The sequence below is a fragment of the Maylandia zebra genome, linkage group LG6 (genome assembly GCF_041146795.1).
Source record: "Maylandia zebra isolate NMK-2024a linkage group LG6, Mzebra_GT3a, whole genome shotgun sequence".
In the NCBI taxonomy this organism is placed as follows: domain Eukaryota; kingdom Metazoa; phylum Chordata; class Actinopteri; order Cichliformes; family Cichlidae; genus Maylandia; species Maylandia zebra.
The window spans coordinates 3,957,040-3,981,613 of NC_135172.1; the positions used below are offsets into that span (position 1 = coordinate 3,957,040).

Sequence of the window (24,574 nt, forward strand, 5' to 3'; positions counted from 1 at the left end):
CGTAGATGAATGTTAAAGTTCTATAGACCTCTCAGAATGCCCCGAAATATTAATCATCATAACGTCAAATACTGTCATTAATTAAAACTGGAGTCTCAGAAGGGCTGTGACAGACAATTAGACCAAACACACCTATTTAAACATCAAGTCAGAGTAGTGGAGGAGTGAAAGGTCACAAGCAGCCTGACTGTTAGTTATTACAGTCCATGGAAATAATGTAGTAAAGTAGTGATTGAAGTCCACACACTGAGGTATGGTGTGAGAATAATCTCCAGAACTTTGAGAGATCGGAGAGTTTGACTCCTGCCTGGGAAAGTTCTTTTAGTGCTTGATTTATTTATTTACCTTTTTTCATTTTATCACAACATCTTTAACTTTTAGGTAGCTACTAAATTTCGGTACCAAAATGTCTTCATTACGTGCAGGAAAAACATCATTTCCAATTCCTACAGTCCTACAGTAAGAGTCCCATGTGCTGAACCACTCGCTATTTGTTCTGTATGCTATATCTATATACACTCTCCTTTTTGAGAACAGAAAGAGAAACGTTTAAAAAAAGAGTGTAAATAAATTCAAACCAATTCAACTGCAAATGCTGCTATTTAAAACAATAGTTGTGTTTAAAGACATACATGAAAGCACACAAGGTTTAATGGGCCACACTACGGGCGCTGTGTGCTGTGGACTACGTTTGGTTTGTCCACAGAGAATATTTGAATATTTGAATATTCCAGCGTATAAACTTAATTCAGAAAATTTGGGACACTGAGTAAAATGTAAATAAAAACAGAATGAGGTATAAATCTCAAACCCAGATTTTATTCACAATAGAACAAAGAAAACATGTAAAATGCTTGAAATTCAAAATGTACCATTTTGAAAAACATATTATCAACATGTGAAAGAAAGTGGTACTGAAAGGTTACACCTGCAGAAACACTCCTGTTTCAATGCACAAGGGTGGAGCTTAACGTCTGTGTCCACATGTTGAGACAGGACAGCCCCAAACCCGAGTCAGAAGCATCCACCTCAACTGTGAATTGTTTTTGTTGTTGTTTGTTTGTTGTTGTTGTTTTTGCTATTAACCATTGTAACTGTGTGTAGTTGGTGCTGACCAATCAGGGACAGCTTTTACTTTAACAGGGTCTGTCTTCACTACAATCTGACAGAGAGCAGTAGCACCAGCCAGACCTTAAATACCAGCAGTTAATTAGAAAATGCACACCAGGTGTGGGAGGGAAAGTATTGGAAAAGGCAACTCTGCCTGTTGGCTGGCCCTCGTTGAAGTGCTGGCCCACAGTTCTATCTGAGAGGGACAGAGGGAGAACAGAAAGAGAAGGAAAAACACAACCTTGTGTGGTTCATAACAAGCTTGTTTCTTTTGATGCTGCAATCCCCTGAGCTATTTAATGACAAGCCACTGTATTTACTCTCAAATAATACAAAACTTACAGTGTATGCATTATTGTGGGGTCTACCTTACACTATAAAGAGCCTTGAGGCGGCTGTTGTTGTCATTTGGTGCTGTATAAATTGAGTTTAATTGAATTGAATTGAACTGTATTGAAAGCACAACATAACCAACTCAGCGAGAGCCATAAAGAGCAGAAAGTGAGTTAATTGTCAATCAAAGGCTCCACAGAAGTTCTAAAAGTCTTCTGTAAGTCCTCAGATCTGCTCAACAAATAGATTATTTCCAAAATGACCAACAGAATGGTAAATGGACCCGGAGGGCTCAAAGTGCTTTATGCAACGTGCCTCATTCAGCCCTTCACACAGGCACTTTTATTTCTGTGCTTAAGTGCTTTCTGTCTAACAGTCACACACGTTCATGCTTCAATGGATTGGAGAGCAACTTGGAGTTAGTATCTTGCCCAAGGATATTTGGCATGCAGACTAGAGTAACTCTACCTCCTCAGTTACAGCCACCCCAAATAAATGAGAATGAGTAGAATTAGCAGTTATTATTTAAAAATGAAAACTATACTGAATTGATGGGTAAAAAAGGACTGAATGAGTACTTTAGAGAAATGTTGTTGCTTTTTGAACAGAAGTCTTCTGGTGCAGGGGATTACCAGATCCAGCATCTATCAGTGGCATGGCGTTGCACCTAACTTTATCTTTAGTTGTTTATGTAACTTCAGTGGACAGCAAACAACATACTTTAAAAAATTATGTGGCAATTATAATTTATGGGTAAAGAGCATGAGTCCTTTTCTCCTATCCAAAGACCAGTTTGAAGCAGTGTCAAAAGTAGAGCTGTACCAAGTAACCAGCCAGCTGAGGAGGTAGAACAGATCACTTACTAAACAGAAGTTTGGTGGTTCGATCTCTGGCTGTTCCAGTCTTGAGCAAAGTTGCAGCTTTCCTAGCAGCCTTTTCTTGGTTCCCATTTGCCTGCGGTATTTCAAGGTATCAAGTTATCCTATCCAATTGTACCTGCAACCTTCAATATTGTTTTCTGGTAGAACCAATGACAATCCAGTGTCATTCTGTAGTTCCTAGTGATATGAATCGGAGAATGGATTTCTTGTTCACTCTTGGCACACCCTCCTGAGAACCTAGGAAAAGAGAAACTTCGCATTGAACTTGTGATTTCCTTCCTCTTTGGAGCTAAAAGAGACCACCCAAACACATAAGCTGTCAATGTAAAGCCCACGATGTCCTCTATTTAGTACATCAGGACTTAGTGAGATAGCTCAAATAAGTCAAAAGCAAAGCTGACGAGCTGCCAATCTCGGATCATCTACTTCTCTCCTTTAATGTTCACATGACTTTCTCTATAATCAAGAATATAAATCTTGATATCCTTTCTTCTGCTCTCTCTAGCTGCTTGTCTCTTAACAATCTGTCTATTCGAGATTATCTAGTATTTTATTATAATCATAGCCTCTGTAGTATTTTGAATTCTCTTGCTGCACAAAAAACCAGAAATGTACTCTTCTCTCGCTCTGCACCCTGGTACACACCTGAACTCCGACTATTGAAAGCTAAAGGCCGACAGCTTGAACGTCTTTACAAGAAAACTGGCCTTACTATTCATAAGGGTATGTTTAATAACCATGTTCTGTTTTATCGGGAATGTATCAGTCAAACCAAATCTGCCTATCATTTTACCATTATCTGTTCATGTGAGGACTCCACCAAGACCCAATTCTCATTATTCAACTCCTTTAACAGGCCACCTGATTCTCTGCCCGCTCATCTCTATTCATCTAACTTCTGCGACTCTCTAATGCTATTCTTCACTGAACAAATTCATAAAATACACCTAGACTTGGTCCCTAATGCTCAATGTAGCTCCTCTGTCATAATTCGACCCCCTTCTCACTTCCTTTCTGTTTTTCAACTTCCATCTCTAACTGATATTGCTGATCTCATCCACAAATCAAAGCTTGCCAGCTTGATCCTATCCCCACTGTCCTTGTCAAAGCCAGCTCCTTCCCCTCATATCTGCTATTATTCACTCTTCACTCACCACTGGAACTGTTCCTGCTTCTTTCAAAGTTGCCGCCATTACCCCAATCCTGAAAAAAACAGGTCTAGATCCCAACAACTTTAACAATTTTCGTCCTATCTCCAATCTACCATTCCTCTCAAAAGTTCTTGAAAAAATAGTTGCTCCACAAGTCCATCTTCACCTAACTGATAATAACCTTTACAAACAGTTCCAGTCTGGTTTCCGTCCTCTGCATAGCACCGAAACTGCTCTTATAAAAATAACAAACCATCTTCTTATGGCAGCTGATTCTGGTCTCCTCTCCATCCTTATTCTCCTTGATCTGAGTGCAGCCTTTGACACCATCTCTCATCCCATTCTTCTTAGCAGATTAGCTTCTGTTGGCCTCTCTCATACTCCATTAGCCTGCTTTCACTCAGTTCATTCAACTAAAACCCTTTATTTCTCAGCCTTCTCCTCTATCTACTGGGGTGCCCCAGGGATCTGTCCTCGGGCCCCTCCTTTTCATCCTTTACCTTCTTCCACTCGGACACATTTTTCGTAAATATAATATTCAGTTCCACTGCTATGCCGATGACACCCAGCTTTACCTCTCTACCAAACCCGATTCCACTCTTCCTCCACCCTCCCTCACCCTCTGCTTAGCTGAACTCAATTCCTGGTTCTCCTCCAACTTCCTTAAACTCAACAGCAATAAATCTGAACTTCTCCTGGTCGGCACTAAACGATTGCTGTCCAGAATTAACGATTTTTCTCTCACTATCAATAATTCGTTGGTCCCTATCTGTGGTTCCCTCTGTGAAAAGCTTGGGTGTCATTCTTGATAGCACATTGTCCTTTAATTCACACATCAATAATGTCACACGTGCAGCATATTTTCAACTCCGTAGCATCAATCGCCTCCGCCCTTTCCTCACTCCTCATGCCACTGCCATTCTCGTCCATAATCTTGTTATCTCTCGAATTGACTACTGTAACTCACTATTATTTGGCCTTACACAAAAACCCATCAACAAGCTCCAACGTGTCCAGAACTCTGCTGCCTGTATTATTACTAGGACTTCCTCTACCCACCACATCTCCCCAATCCTGAAGCAGCTCCACTGGCTCCCGGTTAAATTTCACATCCATTTTAAAATAATCCTTTATACATTTAAGGCTATTCATTCTCTCTCGCCACCATACCTCTCTGATTTAGTACAGATGAACTTCCCATCCCGGTGCCTCAGATCTTCATCTTCTCTTTTGCTCTCTGTTCCTCCTCTCTGTTGCTCGTCTGATTACAATGGGGGCGGGGCTTTTAGTTGCTCTGCCCCTCGACTTTGGAATTCCTTACCCCTTGGCCTCAGAAATATTACTTCATTCCCTCTTTTTAAGTCCACCCTTAAAAATCACCTGTTTAAAATTGCTTATGTTTAAACCTCTGCATGCTTTTAACGTTTATCTGTTACTCTTATTATTGTGTATATTGTATATTTGTTGTACAGTGTCCTTGAGTGCTCTGAAAGGTGCTATTTTTTTAAATAAAATGTATTATTATTATTATTATCATTATTATTAAAAGGTATAGACGAAAAACAAATGTCCACTACAGAGGACATAAATGAATAAGCTGGTTCTCAGGAGGACATAGCTTGATGTCATCCAGGTAAAGGCCAGTCTTGTTGAGGATCTCACTGAGGAGGTTCAGATCTGTGCAGAAATGCAGTGGGGACTGAGGATCGCCTTGGTAAATGTGACGGTGACCTGTGTAATTGGCTTGAAGTTTTCCTTTAGTGCTGTCTTCCACTTCCCCATTAAGTTCCTGATGAAGGCTCTTAGGGCTAACACTCTAATTTTCCAGTTATTTATTGCAATTCAAGTCATTTAAGTCCAATGAACAGCTTGAAATGGCACAAAGGTAAGTCGTGAACTGCCAGAAGTTAAAAAAAAAGGTAAGGTTACCCAAAACTGAAAAATAATGAAAAAGGCCTTTATCAGGCAACACAACATAGGTTAACATTTTAAAGCTGTTCTACAGTAATGGAGATTGATTAAGCCTTGTAAGCTGGTGCTACTAATTTCTACAGCTGTTCCAACTGTTCTGGATTACTTCCACCCCCTCTGTCTGGATAAAAGCAGTGCTGGAACACACTGTGGTACCAAACCCACACGAGCACCAGTTGAACAGTATTGTACTGCAGAAAGTAGTGTGTTGCTACAAACACGGTGAGAAAAAGGCAATTAACGATGGAAGAGAGAAAGACGATCATAACACTTAAAAATGTAGGTCTTTCCTACAGAGAACTTACAAAGGAAGTCAAGGTGTCACTGAGTACAGTTTCCTTCATCATCAAAAGGCACTCAGAAACAAACTGACAGGAAGAGGTCTGACAGACCCAAAGTTTCTGAGAGTTAACAGCTTGTGTGATTGGCGGCTCACAGGACAACAGCTTCAAGCACAGTTTAATAATGGTCATATAAGCAAGTCTCAGTTTCAGTCATGAAGACTTCAAGCTGCAGGTTTGACAGCAAGAGTTGCAGCACGAAAGCCATTGCTACGACATCAGAATAAGGCGAAGAGCCTTGCGTCAAAGCTATGCCAGAACTACCTCAGGAAAAAATAACATGATGGTGAGCTTGAAAACCTGATGAAGTGGCAGCACAGTCTCCAGACTTAAACGAGCTGGTTTGGGATGAACTGGACAGAAGAGTGAAAGCAAAGCAACAGACAAGGTCCACATTTATGGGAACTTCTGCAACAGATATGGGAACAGCTCTCTGAAAAATATTTGATTTCTATTGTAGAAAGAAAGCCATGGGTGTGTTCAGCTGTTATATCTGCCAAAGGTGGCTGCTTTGATGAGCCAAACGTTTAGAATATCAACATAATAACAGTGTCTTTTATTCTGAATAAAACTGAATTGAAAAAAGTTAAATGAAATTAATGCCAGGGATCACACAAGTCAAGACAGGCATCACTGTTACCTTCTGCCCCGCTTTACCTTTCTGCTGTCTTCTGCCACTGGAGGGCTCAAACCTTACTGACTGCAGGTCAGCTGAGCCCACTGCTACAGTAAAGCTCTAACTGGCATATTTCTCTTGCCATCAACAAGGAGTTTTTTCTACACCACCACCATCCATAGAAAACAGATGAAAACGAAAGATCATGTTACAGAATATCACCCTGTTAACCAGAGATGGGCAGTAATGCGTTACAAGCATTACAAGTAATGGCTTACTGTAATCCGATTACTTTTTTCAAGTAACGAGAAAAGTAAGGGATTACTATTGCAAAAAAAGTAATTAGATTACTGTTATTTTCCTGTAAGCATGCTGCGTTACTAAACTGTGATTTTGTTTGTGAGAGTGTCTCGTGACAATGATGTAAGCGTGTGCGACGTTCGTGGCAACAGCTGTGTGCAGATCAACAATGGATAATATGGAGTGTGGGAGAGAGTATGAGCGTGCAGCGTTTAAAGCGTGGAATAGTGATGTGTTGGTCGCAAACGAAATGGCTCTTAGAGCCGGATCTTTGACATGAACGACGCGAGCCGGCTCCTTATCGTGAGCCGTGGGTTTTTTTTTTCCTTTGTCTCACCCTCTCTCTCTCTCGCACTTTTTTCCGCTTCACTCCACACACGAGCCTTGTGCTTTACGCTGGGCAGAGGAGGGAGGGGCGGTAGTTACACTCGCAGTAGCACAGAGAGAGAAAGAGAGCAGGGACAACAACGTCACATTAGAAAGGTATAGTAATCATCCACAACTATTTTCAGTTGCAGATGATAAAGGATTCAGAAAGTTTATTCATGCAGGTCCATATGACAGAGAATGTGCATCTTCTTCATATTTTAATTTATATTTAATTGTGTTGTGGTTTGCAGTGTTTTCTGTTGTTTCACTTTTAAATATTTTTAAAAGAAAAAAGCTGAAAATTTAAATAGTTAAAAGTTGAAATGTGAATAGTTGGTTTTTGTATTATATGATTTATTTATTACATTTTATGTGGAGTGAATAAATAAAAGTATATTTACGGTGGCCCCTAGAGACAAAGCACGTACAAACTCCAAAACAAGTAAAAACTCCAAAACACGTAAAAACTCAAAACAGTACAAAAGACAACAGAAGTGCTCCAGAATGCTGGGCGCAGTGTTGAGCTTTTGTTACCAAGTGGCTACACAAGCCAGCAAGTACCAACGACCAGATCTGGTGTGTGGTAGTAACAGGTAAATGAAGATTTTTTTTAAATTATTTGAATATATATGAGTGCTTGTGTATAAATACACATATGCTTTCAATTGTTTAATTTAAATGATCTAGGTAGCTCTGTTTTGGAAGTTCAGTTCACACTAGGGATGTGTTTTGGAGTTTGTACGTGCTTTGTCATTAGGGGCCATCGCATATATTTATTATATTTAATATTTAATAAGAAGAAAAGCTAAATTTGAGTGAACAAAATTCATTGCTGCATGCAACTCAAATTTAGCTTCATTCAAAATAAATTTCTCCTCAAAATGCAACACTTGCACCTGCAATTTTTTTTTTTACATGAGCTCAGAATAGTGGCACAAAAATAACGCCATACATAGAGCCATGGAAAAGGCTCTGGAGGTCCCTATATAAGCACGTAAGCCTGTGACAAAAAGTCCACCGAACTCGGACACGCACAGAATGTTTTTTTTCTTTGTGGTGATGAAGGAAAACGCTGGCACGTGAAAGGGCATTTACCCTTCCAGGACCTGAAGCTCAGTAAAGCGCCACTCTGACATCCAAACCCATCTGTTCTCTGATTGGACTGTTACATTTATGGTTGACATGACATTGACCAATCAGGTGAAAGGAAGAAAAATCGGATCAAAATTCATACTTGCAAGTTGAAACTCACACAGAGCCAGGGAACCTGAGCGCAGAGTTTTACACGTAGTTTATGCTTTCATCTGTAACCAGACCTTAACAAAAAAATTTAACTTGTGTAAATCTTTTTTACACACACACACGCACACACACACACACACACACACACACACACACACACACACACGCGCGCACACACACACACACACACACACACACACACACACGCGCGCGTCTTCATCTATAGACGCGCGAACATAAAATTTTCAGATTTTATTTATGACCACAATTTTAGCCCATAAAAGACAGGTTACTCATTTCTGCCTGTAGCACCAACTACGCTGCAGTCACTTTAGAAACTGGTATTTCACTTATTCTCAAAGTTCAGAAGTATTTGTGCATTGGCACCTTTTTTGATCTTTAGCCAGCAGATCAAATGTGAACTCAAATCAGTGGCTTCACATTGGATTTTACAGTTGCTAAGCTTTCAAGATTTCAAGTAAATTTGCATCAGCTGAAAAAATTTAATGGGAGGTATAGCCATTTTTAGACAACCGCACAAACCGTTCACTACTGTGAACAACTCTCTGCTCTATTTCAACACATGTAAAAGGTGGGAAAAGCTGCAGATTAAACCTGATGTCGCACTACTAACAATTTCATAGAAAGTAACGACTATTTTACAGCAGGAATTAGTCCCCACCTGCAGAAAGGTGACAAACATCGTAGACATGACAGTGACAGTAACAAAAGTAAAACCAACATAGATTTGAAAGCTTTTTTAGCTCTTTTTGCAGCAGACATTTCATTCCCTGCAGTAATGAATGCTGGGACTTCCACATAACTTAGTGTTGGTATGCATTTGAGTAGCTCTACAATGAAAGATTACAGGTAACTAACACATGATTGGTTGCACGTAGCCAAACTAATACAAAAAAATATTTAGTTAAATTAAACTGTATTTATATACTGCTAAATTGTAAGGTAAAGACCTCAACCTCAACAATAAAACCTCAACAATCATGTGACCCCCTATGAGGAAAAGGTTTAGCGACACTGGGAGGAAAAACTCCAAGGCCGACTGTGGAAGAGAGTCTACCTTGGCCTTAACATAATATAATATAATAAAATAATATAATATATAACATGCAAGAAATACAGACAACACCCAAAGTTTACAGTTTGCATTGTTGCAACATTAGGTCTTTTAATTAGGTGATTTTAATTCTGTGCTCTCTACTAGAGAAGTAATGTAAAGGGACTGCATTCCAGCATTTTGTTCTTTTTGTCCAACCCTGGAAATGAAGAAAGAGCACATTCTTCTTTAACGGCCAAGCTCTAGAACAGCTGAATGTGTTTGTGTATTAGAGCAGGGCGATATGACCAAAAATATTAATCATGATATACATTTGAAAATTTGCGATAACGATATAACTGACGATATAATTGACACGAGACAAAATACTTTACAACTCCACAACTTTATTAGTGCAAAAAAACCATCAATGTATTTTCACTTAAACATGCAGCTGTTTTTTATGTGCATTAAAGTTATATAAAAATGTAACAGTGCAAACTCCTCGCTGACAGTTTAACCAAAAGGCGTTTCCAGTGGAAACTGGCCGACATATCCTCAGCATAACCATGTATAACATCCACAAAACTTAAAAACAGTTATACACACACAATACGGTAACATTATGCTGAAGCACAGCACGTATCACTCCGCGAGGCTCCGCCTACGATAGCCGTAACGCTCCCACAATCCATCAAGCGGTGCGGCTTCGTAGCTCAGCAAAGTCGTACTGAAACATTTGACAGATTTTCGAGCGCCGTGCACATAAAATCGTTTCGAGGTCAGTAAACACAACCAGAGTTCATACATAAGGCACACGGGATTATAAGGGGCTCTGTCGACTTTCAGAAAAATCAAAGGATTGATTTTAAGTGTGCCGTATTTTCCAAACAACACGGTAATAACGACGGCCCGCTAGCATGCGCTACCAAAAATAGTGCTTTGTTGTGTATCTGACGGACGAAAGCTAAACCAGTTCCACACCAGTGAAGCTGCAGCATTTTTACAAACCAGTTCTGGTTCATGGTTTCATTCAACGATCCACTTTCGCTCTTCTCATTCTGCGTCGCCGCCATGTGCGTATGTAAACATGGGCACTGCGCATGCGCGTTTTACCCATATTCTATCGCCATGTTTCATTTTCCTATCGTTGCCCAACATTATACTGGTATTACCGTGAACGGTATGATATGGCCCAGCCCTAGTACTACTAACACTGGCTACTTTCCACTTTCCACTTTCGCTCTTCTCATTCTCCTTCGCCGCCATGCTTTTTCCGCCATGTGCGTATGAAAACAAAGGCACTGCGCATGCATGTTTTACCCATATTCTATCGCAATATTTTCTTATTGTTGCCCAACATTATACCGATATTACAGTGAAAGGTATGATATGGCCCAGCCCTATTGTGTATTATTACATTAAATATTATCTAGTTAATATAACAATATTAACTAGATAACTACATAATGCTGAAATAAAATATTTTTTGTTAAAAATCTGGAAACATTTAATAAATTATAAAAAAAAATCATAAGAACTCAACCTGACTGTCCTTTTAGACATTGGGGAAAGCTCCTTTAAAAGTTTTAACACTGACTTTTAACTCTTGAAGTCCCCAGGTGACATCGCCTGAACATTTTGATGCAGTCATGCGACAAGAGAGTGGCCCTGGGTAGCCATGACATGGCCTGTGAAATGTGACAAGCAGGACCGCTGCAAATCTTGCAAAGTCAATGCAACCACCACAATCTGTGACAAATGTGCGCCTTTGTTTTTGGAAAGAAATCGCTTCAAATGTTACCATTACCGGCGTTACCAAAAAATTTGTTGTTAAATATAACCAGCAATAAACTGTCCGGCAAATTAATTTCTAAATTAGGAATACATTTATCGTGCATGCCCAGGGTGACACATATATAACAATACAGATCTCTGACAGTGGGAGGAGCTATTTAACAAAAAACAAAACAAAACAAAAACTAACTAACAAAAAACCCCAAACAAGTCCAGAAATATGTTAAATCTGGTTCATTTTGTTTGATTTACATCTCCCATAATTTTCCTGAAAGCAGAAATTGGTCTGGTTTTTTAATGGGACAGTGGTTTCTTCCTGGGTTTTAAAACTGATGTTGGAATAACAAACAAGCTATTTCACTAAATTTGGTAGAAGTTGCTGAACTTGTTAAATACAAACATTTGCATATAAACACTGTGAATTTATATCAACAATGAGATTAAACAATGATATTTAATATTAGTCATATTTTATGAATTACACTGTGTAACAGTTAGTGGTGTTTTTAATTTCTTGTTAATGAATAAATGTTTTGTTACAATTTAATTACAATTTAATTACAATTTAATACGATTACTGGTAATCAGAAAATGTGTTATAGAATTACTTTATATCCCATTTGTGCCATTAGAAGGAATTCTCTTACTGATTAATGCAGTTAATAACAGGTTTGTGGACTCTGCACAAAAATGCACTAAAAATAATTCATCTATTTTGTGTCTTATTTGTCAACTTAAACCTGAAAAGTGAATTTTACTCTGTCAAAGTCGGAGCATCAGCGTCAGAGAAAGAGGCACGGCTGAGAAGTAATAAGGAATGAAAGATACATGAAAATTGTTTTTGAAAATGCATGTTGTTTTTTTTATTTACTTTATTCATAGTATAACCTCTCATGATGCAATCATACTACAGTGTGATTTTACATATTTAAGTCTGGCTGAACACAAAAGAGACAATTTTCTATGTGACAAACCAGCAAGCCAGAGTCATGCAATCAAGCTGTAAAACCTGACAAATTCAACGTGTGTGTGTGTGTGTGGTTGTGTGTGTGTGTGTCTGTGTGTGTGTCCACAGAAACATGCTGGTTAAATGAAAAGCTTTCAAGATATTCATGCATGTAAAGATAAAAAGAGATTTAATAAATGTGTTTTCGTTTTTTAGGTAAAAGAACAGAAAAACAAAAAGTTTCTTATAACAAGAAATGGTCAATGCAAGGAAATAATTATTAAATCATAATAACAACAACAACAACAACAACAACAACAATAATAATGATAATAAATCAATTCTATTTAAAATGAAATAATAAAAAACGTGAACCCAGCAGTTACTGTGAGCAGCCATGATTAGCTATCAGCCACATATTGGTAACAGCCCAGTATTTCACAATCATACTGATACTGACAGTAAAAATATTCATCATTAATATTTTATAAATTACAAAATATACTACTAGTAATAATAATAATAACGATGATGAGAAGAAGAAGAATGTTTTTATCCTCTCAAACAGAATCGAGCTGTTTTTATGCAGAATTGGTTATGAACATTTCACGTATGTTAAGTTCCTTCAGGTTCTTTGCCGGTGCAGTCAGGATCATTTTCACCATACACACCACTCTCACTCTCGGGTCCATCATGCTAACGCTAACAGAAACACTTCTGTTTAGCTCCAGTTAGTAAGAAAGAACGAGCAAACACCCTTCAGTATTTCTCCTATAATATAGTTTTACACTGCAAAAAACCTAAATCAAACCCCATCTTTATATTTCTCCTTTCCACGCCTGAAAATATATTCCCTGCTACGTCCTTAAATTGTTTCTGCTTCCAGACAAGAAGGGCTGGATTACTGATTCCTACTCACTCATTGCTGGTGGTCCCATGGGAGCTACATAATGTACATGGCCTCTAAAATCTAACCGTGCTGGATATGTGATGCTCAAGTTACTCTCACCGACGTCCCTGGGACAGAGAAAAACAAAGAGCATCACAGAATCGCAGACACCTCTGCTACTGAGGGCTCCTTTGAGGTGAGCAAGCCTTCCCCTTCAGAATGCCCTGAAGAGGAGGACCATAGCGGACCAAATCTATGTCAAATACTGCTCATGGCTTCAGCTGTAATACTCCACACCAGAGCTCTCACATCTCACATTACATCGCAGAGACGAACAGCCACACCATCTGCAACCACTGCCGAGAATCTGAGGGTCCGAAGGGAGACAATGTAGTTCTTTCTTTCTTTTAATTATAAAGGTTTTCAGCAGTGATACAAAGCAGAGAGGACACATTAAACCAACTGATACAAGTCATCATTTTAAAGGCATTAAGATCATGAGCAAAGTGGGAAAATGTATATATACAAAATCTTTGAAAACATATTTTTGCATAATCTTATAATAATAATAATAGTAATAATAATAATAATAATAATAATAATAATAATAATAATAATAATAATAATAGTAATAATAGTAATAATAATAATAATGTGTGATGCTGCTATATTTATTAAACCAAAAGATATGGCAATATTTGCAGTAAGGTGGAAATATTGATGAAATGCGTCTATAGCACTGCCAACTTGATATAAGCATAGATACAAGTACAATACTATGCTTTAAATGAAGATGTATGGAATGCATCTTGCAGCCATGCTAGTTCTAGTAGAAAAAACAAAACAAATCATTAATTTTAAGGCAGATGCATGTGGCCCAAGCACTGTTTCTTTGGGTTTCCTCTTTTAGAGTTATTGGAATAACAGACCCAAGAGTGTCTGCATGTGAATCCTTGATGACAGATGCCAAGTAAAATTGGGCAGGGAGCAATAAAACAAGCAACACAAGGTGTGTAGCTCTCCTAAAGGAGGAACTCAAAGACACACTGTGGGTGTTTCATTCAAGCCCAAGTCGTGCTAAAATAAGTGAAAACAAATGTCTATTTATTTTAAACATTTTATAAAAACAGAAACATTATTTTACCCTTTGTGAAGAGAAATTGCGCAGCAGTTTTCTGTCACCACAGACCACTGTACATTCTATCATTACCATTATTCTGGTTCTTTCCCAGTTAAAAATCCGCCATTTTGTAAAGTTCACAAATGCAGCTGCTAACTATCGTTGTCGCTCTTACTCTTGGAATCTCAAACGGAAAGTGTGGTTTCAAATCAGTGAGTGCATGAAATATTTCACACTTTTAATATAGTCGAAAACAATAATAACTCCGTCTAAATACAGTGTATTGATGGATCCCGATATTAAAACTAAATTCCAAGAGTTTCAGCAAAATTCCAAAGCAGCAGCCTATTGATACGCAGACATATGCTGTTATTAACTGAGAGAAAAATCTTTCCAGCAAAAAATAATTAAATCCTTTTTGTTCCTAAATCAGAAGTTTTCGCAGCGACATGAAGGACTGCAGAGTGCGGCCCCAGCAATGCTGCATCCTACTGTGAATCCAAGCTCTCTTTTATGTCTTCTTTCTCCTGATGTTGTATCTGTAACCCAGTGGAGACTTTTACAGAAAGGCAAGAAGACAGGAAGTACAAACGTCTTCCTCCACTGCAGCTATTTTACAAAAATAATTTGATCAATTAAAACATACTTCCTGTCCCCGTACTTCCTGTTTGCACTACATACTTGCTGGCCAAATAATTGTAAAATATTATCACTGCTATGGTTGAATAGATATCTACTACATTACCAAAATGTATTCACTATTATCTGAAAATTGTTCAAACTGTTTCTTTAGGAAACGAAGCAATAAAACTGGATCAAAACACATCAGTACACATAAAACTATTATTGGAAAATTGTGCATAAAATATCAAAAGTAAAAATAATTGTTCTACCAAAAATGTGAAATGGTGTTAATCAGTATTAAATGGAAATAATATAACTGCTTAATATGTTTAAGACTGAAGCAATTTTAAATACTTAATATACTTAAATACTATATGCTGCTTAATGTCCAGCATCATATTCTACAAAGCATATGTTTGCAGTCCTCTTGTGAGAATTTCTGAAAATAAATAAATAAATAATACAAGCAACATCTTGATTTTTCACAGTGTATTAAAATATTAATACCAAAAAAATCACCTGAATTGAAAGGTTTCATATCTCCAGGGAGAATTAAAATATGAATGTAAAATGAGGTTAAATGTTTTACCTTCATACATTTTCATAAATGCTAATCTGAAAGTGCTGCTGAGCCAGTTTATGGAGATGGTCAGAGTTGCCGTCCTCTCTCCATCATCATCACAGATTTTCTTGCTAATCTGCTAAAGCAGTCATTAACAGCTTTTTCAAACACCATCGTCTCGTTACATCACACATGTTGACCAAGGTAATTAGCAAGAGGAAACTTTCTGTTGTTGCGCTAAATCGCTGAAGCTCATTTACTTGCTAATGCTAGTTGCCTGTCCTATGAAGTGCGGCCAGTAACTGACCTCAGAGCAGTGGAAGCTCAGCCAGCGGCATCTTGTGTGGCTCGCTGGTCTCTCATCAGTTTACAGTCACAATGTGTATGCACAAACCACCAGGAAAAGGCTGCTGGCCTCTCAGCTCGCCCAGCTCCATCGCTGTTAACAGAAGACGGACACACCCTCACAGGCACAGAGGAGTACACTATGCCATGAAATTGAAATAATCACAGCGACATTACCCAACTGCGGTCACAAGATGGCAGTAATGTAAGGCCTGGATCCACATATGACAGCGATGTCTGAGATCAAAGGATAGATTGCTTTACTTTGGGACATGTATATTTTCAGATCTGACGAGGCAAGCACTGCTCGCCTTGCTTGTCCTGACGGAACGCAACTTTTCTGGCCTACTTTTCTGATATTTCATTTTTATTTCCATAAGGCGGACGACGTTATCACGCATACACCGTGTATATAGTTTCACTCACATATATGTATACATATATATTGCTTTTTATTTTATTTTATTTTTTTCCCCTGTTGTATATTGTTTTCTCTTCTTACTTTTGCACCTTTGTGGTCCAGCTACCCAATTTCACTGTGCAAGAAACTGCACAATGACAATAAAAAGCTCTAAGTCTCTAAGTTATTAAACATGGATCTTTTTTAAGATATACCTGGTGTTAGCTCAAGTTAATAAATCCAGACAGTTGAGTTAGAAAATGAATAATATAGCTGTTATATATTATACATTACATCTAACCACAGTCTACAAAAATGATGAAGTATCTTCATTTACTGCATTAGTGCCACCAATACGAAGCTTCAAGAGAGGCGTAAATGACCAAAAGAAAAAACGCAGGTTTGAAAAGTTCGTCATCTACATGTTTAGTAATATTCTGATGTTACTGTAACATCAATCCTACAAAAAGAAGAAAACAAGATCAGCTGGACTAAAGAGACTACACTCGTCTGCCTTGAGTGACACGTCGAAAGGTGGACTTCACATAAAGCTTATGAAGCTTGATCAGTTAACAGAACTCTAACTGCAATCTGTATGTAACTATGTTGTTTTATTAAATTGATTCAACGGCCTTCTTAATCTAGACTATTTGGGTTTTTGAAATTTAATATATGAAATGTTGATTGTAACATTATGACCATAACTATATTATATAATTACTGTCAAGTTACATTAGTGTAATATTATTATAATTAAACCCTCTGTGATGTGATGTGATGAAAGCAAGCCGCACATACAACATGTATGACCTCAACATTAAACAGTAAAATTCAGCAGCTCTACTCTGTAAGACTTAACTGTGCTACCTGCAACGTCGTTGGTTGTAAGCCTCTGTCAGAAAGCTTTTAAAACTCACTTTCACCACACAGCTTTTGGCTAACTGATGGTATTTGTCATAAATGTTTACATTTCTTCCTCTCACCTGTGTTCAGTTGTGATCACTTATCTTAGTGTTTGTGTATAAACACAAGACCACGACTGCAGTAAAGACATGACAGCCCATCTATGGGTTCAAAGACTAAAACTAGTAGTATGGGTCTAGCTTGAGGATACAGCTTAGAAACAAATAGTATATAAATTTATTATGTGGCATTCCTGATCAAATCCAAGCTAAAACATTTTATTTCCATTATATTTATTATACATTACAATTAATATTTCAGTTTTAGGTCCACACAAGCGCACACTGGTTCTGCAGTCTGACAAAGGGAACATTTACAAAGTTCCACGTAGCTTTCATCAGCTGGATCTTCAGTCTGAGCATTCCTTGGATAATTTGTGCACACACACACACACACACACACACACACACACACACACACACACACACACACACACACACACGTACTACAGATAAATCTTCAGATTCAGGGCTCTCGTAGCAATGATCAAAAATACACACACACACACACACAATCCCACAAGGTACATATGCACTCAGAACACAGAACACCAGATGCATACTGTGTCAATGTCAGTAGTCAAGCATACACAGGCACATCACACACACACACTTTCTGGCAAAAAATAAAATATTATTGCTACTATCAGAGAACGTGTGTGTGTGTGTGTGTGTGTGTGTGTGTGTGTGTGTGTGTGTGTGTGTGTGTGTGTGTGTGTGTGCAGGTGAGCAGGCTATTGCTACACTAACTATTGTATGTTTACTGGTTGTGTATTCATAGATGTAAATACATGAACATGCAGAACACACACTGGTGAGTATGTGTATGGCAACATATGCAAGCTAAACTCTAAACTAAGGTAAATGCAGTCAACTTGTATCACGTATGACAATAACTATAAATTAAAATGTTCAGACACTAATCTTAAAAATGTTTCTGCTATCTGCAGATTTCTTTATGTTTCCCACATCCATGACTGGAGTACCTCATGGTGACACGAAACTCTCCACACCTGACCTACAACATTTGTTTCTGCTGCTGGAATACCATAAAGTCATTTGGGAAGTGATGCATTCATCCATATATAACTTGCAGTGGGTGAAATGATGTAAGATTATGGATTAACAAGCAACAGAGCCAAATTACAAAGATATCAGATGCAGAGTTCTTACCCTCTGCAACGACTTGTAATATAAGGAACGTGGGATTCCATCATTTTGTCTGCTGGCTTTTTATGTTAATTTCTGTTTCCACCTACGTAAAGGTTTTACTGGTTTTGCACACGTTGATCATCCAGAAGAAACATAAGCAGCAACTATAAATATGTAGTAAAAAGGTAAAAGAAAAGAGAGTGAGAGAAAATAAAGACATTATTTGATTGGAGCGTACATTCATTTTAAATAAGTGCAGGCCCAACATGAAGCGCTTTGTCTGGGTTGGGAATTCAAAATGAAATAAACACACAGGAACCTCAAGTAAAGCCTAGATTCTGTAAAAGAGACACATTTGGATTTTAAATCTACTTTGAAGCAACAGCTTGTTTTTATTTTTATTTTTACCTCCTCCTAAAGATAGAACAGCTTCCTCTAGCCAAGTCCTCAAACCTTTTAAGTAAGCTGTGCAAGAATGGAGAAACTGCAAAAGAAAAACTGGCCAAGATGTATCTAATTTTACAGCTGTGCAACTTTGAATATATTAAGAAAATAAACCGAACCAGATGGACAGATAAAGCCTATAAAATCAAAAATTTCACAGAAGCTGAAATTCCTTGGAACAGCTGCTGATCAAAGTCATCCCGAATTTCTGTGGAACTCTGAACAAAAATAACAATGAAAAAAAAAACTGAACGAACACTTCTTGTTGCATGAAGTTAATACTTACTGTATTTCGTATGTAGGGAATTGCTGCAATACTCTAGAGCTGTTTTACCTTGCTCTTTAATCTGTTTGTTATAACTAATTGCATTGCATACACATGCATTACAATAAATAAGAATAATAAGGTTTTGTATTTTTAAAATAAGGAAACTAAATGTAATGTTTTAAGTGGGGCTCGTGGGCTTTGATTGTTGTTTATTGTGCTGTACTGAAGGGCACACGAGGACATTTGGAAATAATAATTTAATTAAACTGAACTTAATTATTCTTAATGCACCCTCTGCATTCATAGAACATAAGGTCAGGCAGAAAAACTTGCAGTTCTGAGCTGGAACGCTGCATTTTGCTGCAACAAAGATTAAGTTTAGTTTCATGGAAAAGTTTTCCATGAAATATACCGAGGACACATGCTCACTATTTTAAGAAGAGAAATCAGGAATACAGAATTCCACTTCACAGGAATACGAGGTCATGGAAAAAAAGAAAGACGTCTTTTTCTAAAAAAAAACCCCAAAAAACCAACAAACTTTACACACACACAAATACACACACACAAATACACACACATATATAGGTGTATATATATATATATATACACCTATATATATATATATATATATATATATATATATATATATATATATATATATATAGATAGATAGATAGATAGATAGATAGATAGATAGATAGATAGATAGATAGATAGATAGATAGATAGATAGAGAAGAGACAGGGAAGGTATGATGCAGGAGGAAAACCCTCATCTTTGTTGTCTTTGTTGCCACTTTAACCTTCACTACAGTGAGAATCCCGCTGGTGGCAGCGCTTGGCTCAGGCATTCAAGCTTTTGCATACACCTCCCCTCTCTGCATCTATTCCTCAAAATGTACCAAATAACAAAAGCAGGGAGTGGATTGTATTTGTAGTCAGCACAATGAGGAAAAACACATCATAACGCAGCGTTTTTTCATAGTGCCTGCAGGAAGATTTAAGAACAGGGATCTTTTAATTATAATGACATTTAATTCACAGGAAATTGTTCTAATTACAAGCAGCAAACTGTATACTATTGCTTGAACTCTAAGATGTATAATAAAGAATAATATAATATTAATATCACTCGTGGAAACGCACTGAATCCAGCTGGAGTTTGGTTTAAGACTGAAGGAGATGCCTGTGAAAACCCGACACAAAGACTTCTCAGTCCCGTGTTACTCAGATTGATGTGTTTTTCTTCATGAATTATTTGGAGTTTGCGTTTTTTAAATTTTATTTTGTTCAACCAAACCAAGCTATTTTCAACCCCAAATGTGCCCCAACATATCATAAAAATAGCAAAGATACAGTAAACATTTAACTGCTATTATTTGTCTTTTATTTTAGTATACAATACTTCAGTCCTCAAGTAAGCACGGTATGCTGTTCATTCACAACACTGCATTTATTAGAAAGGACCGTCACTGGCGCAGTTAATAAAGAAATGATTTAAATGTAGTTTTTTCTCCGCTACATCTGACACCATTCGGCGTATAACTGGTTTAAAAGCGCAGGGCGAAAAGCGGTTCAACCAACTTTTAGAGCGGCTCCGCTCAGCTCACTGTACACGACGGAGGGGAAACCAAGCCAGCCAATTAGAAAAGTTCCAACTGTATTAGGCACGTGGGGTTTGATTGTTGTTCTTTGTGCCGCACTGACGAAAAAAAGTGAAACAGTGTTTCACACGAGCAACTGAGATGAGAATGGGATCCACGCCACAGATGTAAGAAAAGGATTTTACATATGTGCATGCTAGGCAGTGGGTATGGGATCGGGGCTGTCCTACCTGTTCGTCCTATGGGGGGTTGGGGGGTCCTCCTCTTCTAGATTATGACAACAGCAGCAGCCGCTTTGTTGGACTTGAGGAAAAAAGGGCAAAAACTTCCACTTTCTATCGTCTCTTCTATCCTAATGCTGAACCCAGCATTTAAAGGAAATCATCATTAAGAAAACTACAGGCATCGCACCAACCATTTCACTACTTTGTTGAATCTGCGGGGGCCGGGGAACTATCTCGCCTTTTTCCACGCTGTTTGTGATTTTAAGTAATAAAAGGAAACGCCGTGCGACCCACAGAGGCACGATGGTGCTGTGTCTAAACCAGCAGCAAGGCGCGCCTGAATGTCAGAAGATCTATGCGAAAAAACCAAGTGATGGAGCGACGGGCTCTTCTGTTCTAAACTAACAAAGAGTTCATCTGAGGTGGCTGTTTTATTCCGAACGTCCTTTTCTTTTCAAAACATCAACTAGCAGGTGAAACACCTTTCCCCCTCTGCTCCCCGCTGTTTCCTCGCGCTGACCCGGCGGCCAGTGCACGCGACAGCTACAATACAGACAGTTTGTTGCACAGAATGGGGAAGCTATTACAAGAGAGAAAGAGAGTGGAAGAGCAAGCTCCAGTGAAACGGAGAAACAAGACTGTCCTCTGCAGCTGCTACCTCTGCGTCCCTCCGCGAGTGTGAACCGGCGCGAGCTCATCTCCTCCCGGTAAAAGATGATGATACGCCAAGCGAGGCAGAAATGGAATGCTGGGGATCCCCTGCTGCGTCCAATCCTGACGTCTCTACCGGTGTGCCGGCGTCCGCGTGTGCGCGAGTCACTCTCAGTGTGTGTGTGTGTGTGTGTGTGTGTGTGTGTGTGTGTGTGTGTGTGTGTGTGTGTGTGTGTGTGTGTGTGTGCGGACGCGCTTAGATATAAATGGGGCTGCATGGAGGGAGGGGGTAGCTGTCATTGTGTGCCACAACTGAACTGTAACAGGTGATGGAGGGGTGAGCATGAGCATCACAAGGAGGCTTAGACACTCAATTACGGTGCTGTTGCCTTAAATAATAATAATAATAATTCAGTTTAGAAGATGGAAGCTGAGCACGCTACCATGCTCATATCGTTACAGTCACAATGTTAACATTCAAACTATATGAATAGACATTAAAAACTATATAGAGATGGACACTTTATATAGAGAAATGAAATCTAGGAACCGCTGGATAATCTTTAAATTGCCAGAGTTTCAAAGCCTACCCATGTTTAAAATTTAGCACTGCAAGAAAAAAAAACTTCACCTACAAACGTACAAATTATGCCGTTTGTAGGTGAAGTTAGCTGCCCTACAGAGGACTATGACGCATACACTGCAATACATATATATATATATATATATATATATATATATATATATATATATATATATAATACCAAAAATATTAAAAGTCCAGAGAAACCCATCTGCTTGTACATCACCAAACCTGTTACTGCATTTCTGTATTCTTTGCCAAATTTTGGAGCTGAGCATGATTTGGAAAGTGATCATTATTGCTGCCATCAGTGTAGATCTCATACAGCTGATACTATGAATGATTTGCAGTTACGAGAAACACTGTTTCCAACCAGCTCTGTGTCTACAGGCTGCATATACGCTGGACAGTGTATGTAAAAAAAATAAAAAAAATCTCGTAGCTTTGATCTCAGTTTCAGCAAGAGAGAGTCGATGTAGACAGAAAACTGTAACAAAATCACTACAGCTTCATTATGCAGAGAAGAGTGTTTGTGCGTTTACTGGGGTCAAAGTTTGTAGCATGTCATTGAACTACTATATATTTTTGCTGCAATATTGTAAATAAGTAAACATACATAAGTTAGAAATTTAAGCAAAGCAAAATACTTTTTAATTTTTTTCTTTTTCTTGAATATTGTGTCAAATAATTGTAACATGTTTTATTTAAACTACAATCCAATACACAAGTCCTGCATTAAATACTGTACTTATATTAATTATTTAATTAATTAATCTAAATAATGAATGGACTTAAACTTAACATGAACACAATATTAAAAATATTTATCCAGTACAACTCTGTTTAAAACAGAGTGTAGAACTAGCTTGAAATACACCAACAACTAAAAAAATCCAACACACAGAACATTTGATGTGGTTGTTACATGGTGTAGGGCTGCTGCATTGCATTTTATTACATCATGCATATTTTGTGTTCTAGTTTTGTGGAATCATTTTAAAATCGAGGTTTTCAGATTTAAAAAAAAAGAATGACAAAAGATAGCAACCATCACTTAACTTGATTACGTACATTAAATACTTACGCTGATAGCAAAGAAAAAACAGCCCACTTCCTTGTATGTGTACACATGCTTGGCCAATAAAGTGGATTATATTTTGTCTATTTGTGAGTACGGGCTCTCACCATCGTTTGTTTGAGTCCCGAAGCCTTTGGAATATTTTTAGACAGATAGATATCAGTGACTTTATTTCTTAGCTGTTTCTTTATTTAGAGGATGATATGAGTTTGTTTGTGGCCAATAGTGTTTTGCTTGTTTTTAGATATTTATATAATTCTTTTTTATAATTTTGTGATCAGCAGGTAAACTACTAAGTGAGGCTGAACAGGAAGATCTTAAATAATTACGAGAGTTTAGCCTTAATATTTATTGTATGCAGGTATCTTTATCAGATAATTTTGGCAGAATTGGCTTTTACAGGAATGCTAATAATGCAGTAATGGTGTGTTAAATAAATGTCAAGTGCTACAGAAAATAAGTTCTGACATTTGGTTCTGGTCCAAGCTTGAGTTGCCCAGTTATTTCCTGAGATAATCCTCTGGCTCCAGGAGGCTGTTTTGTTCTCTGTAATAGTAGACTGCAGTGATAGTTAGAGGGATGTTAAAGTCATGAGGACTCAACAGAAACTCACCGTGTAAAAGTATTCATGTAACACTGAAAAGATGCCAAAGTTGAACATATGGATAAAAGAGATGAGCGTTTGCTGGATTCAATAATTAGCAATAGTAGCAGGACAGAAAAAGGTCTGCTTTCATTCTGTGTGTCAGCGTCTCACTCTGGTCAGAATTCTCTCACAAAAGCTACCACTTAATGAAAATAAAAATATATGTTAAATAACTTTTATTTCTGCACACAGGACAATCTCAGGCTTCTTTTGTTTTTAGACTTCAACACAAACAAACATCACAGAGTATTGTTGTTCGGAGCAGTAAATGACACAGACAGTGCAGGGAGAGGAAACAAACGTAGGGCTGCAGAGCTGGCTTCCGCATCCAGCTGCGAAACAACAACATGAATCCCTGCTCCCATCATTCTTTCTCACCAACATCAGGATCCTCACAAATAAAACGCAGGAGCTACAATTAGAGATTTACTATAACCATCTTGTCCGGGAGTGTTGTCTACTGATTGCAACAGAATTCTGGCTTCATCTGCAAATCCTGATACCGCCAGGACCGCAACAAATATTCCAGTAAGAGAAGGGGTGGGACCTCTGTGTTTATGGACTCCAGGACTGGTGCCATAACAGCAGAATTATAGACAGTCACTCCTCACAGGACTTAGAGGCCATGTCCATTCAGTGCAGGCCCACCTACCTACAGTGGTGTAAAAAAAGTGGTTTGCCCCTTTCCTGTTTTCTTCTTTTTTTGTATGTTTGTCACACTGAAATGTTCCAGATCATCCAAAGAAAATTCAATATAAGACAACAATAACACCTGTAAACATAAAATGCAGTTTCTAATTGAAGGTGTTTGTTATTAAGGGGGAAACAATCTATACCTATATGCCCCTGTGTGAAAACGTGATTGCCCCCTAAATCCAATAACTTGTTGGTCCACCTTTAGCAGCAACA

General features: G+C 38.1%; 1 protein-coding gene across 1 annotated transcript in view; it reads right to left on the reverse strand.

Moving 5' to 3' along the window:
• tenm3 (teneurin transmembrane protein 3) overlaps positions 1-21,405 on the reverse strand; it is a 335,219-nt gene extending 313,814 nt beyond the window's left edge. Inside the window, exon 1 of the mRNA XM_076884527.1 lies at positions 20,714-21,405. The gene's annotated coding sequence lies outside the window, so the exon portion shown is untranslated. The remainder of the gene's footprint in view (positions 1-20,713) is intronic.
• Between the last annotated feature and the right edge of the window lie 3,169 nt (positions 21,406-24,574).